A 5,531-nucleotide genomic window follows, 5' to 3' on the forward strand; every position below is an offset into this window, starting at 1 on the left:
TATAACTGATTATGATTTCCTATGTCAATTTATAATTTCTTTGTTTATAAAAGGAAATATTTCAAATAACAAAATTGATAAATTGACCTCGTTATTTTCACTAACGGAAACATTAATATTTAAAAAAAAAAAAAAAAAAAGGAAACAACACTTTATAAATTGCATTCGCGCTTTTCTGTATTAACCTTCATCATAAATGCTCAAAGCCGAATATTTAAAAGCCAATGATGTACAAGAACCGAAACAGTTGAAGAGCTAAATGACCAAAAAGGACTTAGAATAATTGCCAAATCTATCTAAGGTCAGTTTTGGTTGAGGGAGTTTAAACTTTATTTTATTGATAATTTATAAATATATAAACGAACAATTTAAAAAGGTTTGTTAAAAATCATGTCAGTATCGAAGCATCAAACATACAAATGTAAGGCAATTTTTTACAGAAAGTACTGATTTAAGTTACAATTGTGCCAAAACACGCCAAAACACGATAAATATGTTCCGTTTTTCACCAAGGAGTTTTAATAATAAATGACCGTAAGGCTACTCCCAGCATGCATTTCTCAAAATCACTACGAGATCGATTATTGAAATGGTTAAAAAGAGATAAAACACTGACACGGGTTTCTGAAAGTAGCAATCTACCAAAGAATGATTAAAATCCGAAAGAAATAGCATAAAAGAAGACAAGTTAGATTTAATCGGAGTATTATTAAGAATGTAATTGGTTAAAAGGAAAATTTTTAACAAATTTTCTAGAGAAATGTGATAATACCGAATATAATAGTTGCACTAAAATTTATTGAAAGACCATTTTTTTAATTAGGAAAATTTCCCTGCATAAGATTGTGTGGTAGTCTATATTATTCATTATCCCGGGAGACAAAATGATTTCAATTCAAGCGTACATTGTAGTTTATCCAAGACTTCCAAAGAGTTTTTTAAAACTCCAGAAATAGTTGATACCTCTATTAGCTTCAAAATTGTCAAAGTATTTTATAACCAGTTCATTAACGTTTGTAAGAACACAACTCAGACGAACCGATATATGTACAGTTTTAGAAGCAAGTAATGAGAGTATTGCAGTTGAGTCACACGACGAAACACTTCATGTACATGTATATACAATGCAAGTCTATTTCTACGCTTGAATGAATATGGTCAATTCCAAATTGTATATGTAAAACATACATATCTTTTGACTCACGCTATTTATGTCTTGCGTGTAAATTAACTATTACCTTTTTAATACTCTTACGTGTTTATTCCTTCTTTAATTGCTGTTTCAATCCAAACAATTGCTGTTTAGTACAACAAGCCCTACAAGAATACACTAACTGGTCATGCAAAGCCATTATGTTATTGCTTGATAATATCAATATTTGTTTGACGATAAGGTTTCCTACAAATAATGCTTGGTTTTCCAATGAGGACAAAATGTGCCCCGCTAATTGCAGATTCAGTTACTATGATGAATTAAAACTCCATAAAAACCAATATAAGCACCAATTGTTAGATATTTTTACAGTACTTTCAGATATTTAAACGATTTGTTCTCTGTAAATAATCTAGATTTTTTTCTAAAAAAACAACGTATAATTGTTTTGAACATCAACTGATTCTTAATTAATTTAGCAATTTTTAAATTACGTCAGGAATATGACAGTTGTTTTCCAGTCGTTCCGACTAGATTTTATGTGTCCATAGCGCTTTTCAGGATTTACCTTCCTTCTTCAGAAATGCCAAAGCCGAAAATTTGAAAGCCAGTGATTTATTATAGTTTTCGTCCATTCGCAGTCTAGCGACTTAATACACACACATAATCTGGTATAAAGATAAGATTAATTAGTAAACCATGGCTTTAAATAAAAAAAACAACAATATTTTTAACTAAGAAACTAAACTGTATTTAAATAATTAGAGGTTCTACTGCACAAGATGGGCATTTCGACAATCTTACATTCTCTTCAGTAATGCTCGAGAAAAAATTATTAGAAACAACAAAACTAATACAAACCTTGAAGGGGTGATAAAACGAAAAAGGACATAAGTTAAAGCCAAACACAGCCAGGGGGGAAAACTTTATATTAATGAGGTACACTCCAGCGTCCCAATTGTGAGCCTTCCATTTCCTTGTAGGAATATTCGAGCAGCGACTGCATCTGGAGTATGCAGTGTATATCTCCCAGTTGATACGATATTCCATAGCTTGTGTTTCCTATCATTATTTCCTTGATAGACGGTTGCTGTTTACAAGGAAGTTGTCGAACCAAGAGTTTCATGTGATGAAGTTGAAATCATTCCTTTTAAAATGTTACGAGACATCACGAGTTGGTTGACCGTTATAGAATATTTGTTTCACAGATGACGACGGATATGTTCCAAAAGTCGTAGCCAAAATCTCGCCCTATTTTCCTCGAATGTGACGTACTGAATTAGTATAATTAGTATTATCATCGGGTTTGTAATTACATGAGCACACGACGGGTACAAAATGTGAAGCAGGATCTGCTTACCCTTCCGGGGCACTTTAAATTACTCCTAGTTTTGTTTTAAAATGGTCCGTGTTAATCTTGTTCTAGTTTCAAGTGTTGTTCTTTTTTATTTTTTCAATGTCTGTGTTGTTTATACTGGAAACAGTCTCGTCTATCCTTTGTCATGGAAAACAAGACGAGTACCACATGTGAAGCAGGATCTTCTCACCCTTCCGCAGAAACTTAAATCGCCCAAAGCTTTGTTTTAAAAGGGTCCGTGTTGCTCTTGTTGTAGTGTTAAGTGTTGTTCTTTCTATTTTTTTCAATGTCTGTGTTATTTATACCGGTAACAGTCTCGTCTATCCTTTGTCCTGCTTGTATTTCAACTTTCACGGTCGGTAAAGTTTTGGGGTTAACCGAAGGTTTATTTATTTGGTGATGTCTTAGGGTTAGATAAAAGTCAATTACCAATCCGCTATTTTGTGATGCCTTACCTGTTGATTTAACTTAGCAGCAGCCGGGGATACCATCGGGGAATTACAGTCCATCAGCAGAGGTAGCGACCCATTGGTAGTAATAAAATAACGGTACTAATTTTACTGCACCAGATGCGTATTTCGACAATTGAGGTCTTATCAGGGATGCTCGGGGCATAATATTTGGAATTCAAAAACTGATACAAACATTGAAGAACTGATGAAATACAAAGCACCATAAGTAAAACAAAACCCGAACAAGGGATCAAATCAATGCATATAAACGGAGATGCATTCCTTAATTTCAGATGATATCAAAATTTATTTGACAACAAATTTCAATAAAACAATATCCGTATTTTCATGCTAGTACCGAAATACTAGATACTGGGCTGTTGATATTCTCGAGGTCTAGCAGTACACTTGCAGAAGTAAAAAAAATCTAATAGTAAATACAAAATTAACTCTACCAATTTTACTGCACCAGATGCGTTTTTCGACAATTAATGTCTTTAGTAATGCTTGAGGCAGAACAATATTGAAATCAAAAACTTATATAAACGTTGAAGAGCTGATAAAACAAACAGACAAGAACAAAAAAGTAAAGTCTGTATTATCATTTGATTTGGCCTTCTTACTTAAAACAAATACAAATATGGGTGCCAAAGATAACGTATGATTTAAAATGAAAAATTCCATGGCATGAAAACAAGAGATAAAGACAAATGCACAATCAACAAACTTAACTTGCACACCTTTTCTTAAGACCTACTCAAATTGACCACTTCCTGAATGGCTTTCCTCTTTCCTTAGTATAAAATGTATAGCACATAAAGGAAAAATGGAAATATAAAACTGACTTCATGGGAAATAATGACAATGGCAGATATTTACTTTGACTAGTAAATCCTTAGTATTTTGAAAAATTCAAAGTTTAGTAAACAGTTAATTTATAATTATGACCATAATATTCATGTCAAGACAGAAGTGCTGACTCCTGGGTTGGTGATATTCTCTGTGAGAAAACCTCCACTAGCAGTGGCATCGATCCAGTGGTTGTAATTCTATATACCCGAGAACTAAACGCAGTGTTTAAACATATGTTAAATTTGAATAACACATTGATATGGTTACTCACAAACAACTGGTAACCTATTATAACTGTCAAGGAATTCCTTAAACAAACTCCTTTAAATGGGTGTGTTTCAATTTTTGAAATGATTCATTTCCACTTTTTCTGGAGCTTTACTTTTGGTCTGTGTATTTATTGTGTGTGCCCTATCTGATCTGTTTTTGTTTCAAAATAAGTATTCTTCAATTAGATAAAGTTTTTCAAGAGTCTAAAGCACATGTAGATGTTACCCTTTTGGAAGCACTCTTCTTCTTGCAAAACAAATCTTTTTGTAATGTATGTTGACAAGGGAGTGTTCTTCAGAATATGCCTTGATATACAAGCTTTACATATTTTCTAAAAATTCTTTTTTAAATCAAAAAAAATTAAAATCTACCAATGAGTGAAGATACTGACATTTCTTTTACGTTTGTGTTTATTTGCACACATAACCTAATCACAGTAGGTATAGTGTCCGGCTGGTATCGTGTTTTTGGAGTGATTTGATCGGAGTTTTTATCGAGTTTGACCACGTTTTTTCGAGTGAATATGATCAAAAATGTAAACGAACAGACTTCTCTTCTTGAAAGACGTGAACTAGATGCTTGGACTTAATTAGCAAGATAATACAAGGTAAGTTAGTGTTTGTGGTAAAAAGATATTGTGAACCCTACATTTTTTTGTGTTATGAAAGTTTAATCTAGCCTTACAACACATATATTCCATAATATAGAATAAAGCCATTTTACCACATATACCAATGCAAATGTCAAAGGAAATGTAACATGGAATCTATATTTCCTTAGATATACAGACACTTTATGCATGTTGTTGTTATTGCATTGAGAAGGGGAGTTTTAGAACAAATAAATTCTTTATGACCGGGTATTTTCGAGTGCAGTCAAGGTTTTATTGAATGAATATATAAAATTTCTATGGATTAAAATGCTATATGTCAGTGCATTTGCGTTTAAAAATGACGAAAAGGTTCAAATAAAGTACTTTTCAAAGCACGAAACCAGTTTGATAATGCTGTATTATTACACGTACGGTACATTTAAAAAAAAAGCATTGTTCGTTTGTATAAATAGTAAATTGCCACATCTTTAAATTACATGGACCTTTTTTTGTAGAAAATTTGTGTTTATATTGAATTTTTCTACTGCTGTCCATTTGTTTTGGTACCCCTATTCTTAAACTCCGGGGATCGTCACTGTAATATATATCAATCATGAAATATCATTGACTGTAAAAACAAAAGGTTGCATGAAAAGAAATTCCCTGTACTCGGACGAAAAGACGGGTTTATAAAGAATCCAGGGATTTTTAGATATCTTAATATTGCAAGGTTATAATAAAATGTTTTCAGAACAGAAAATACGCATTAAATTAAAATAGGTTAATTTTTTTTCAACATAGTATGCAAATGGTATGTTTTTGTGACTTATTGGGAATATAATAATGCCCTTCACT

The sequence above is a fragment of the Mytilus californianus genome, unplaced genomic scaffold (assembly GCF_021869535.1).
Source record: "Mytilus californianus isolate M0D057914Y unplaced genomic scaffold, xbMytCali1.0.p SCAF_4, whole genome shotgun sequence".
Lineage (NCBI taxonomy): Eukaryota > Metazoa > Mollusca > Bivalvia > Mytilida > Mytilidae > Mytilus > Mytilus californianus.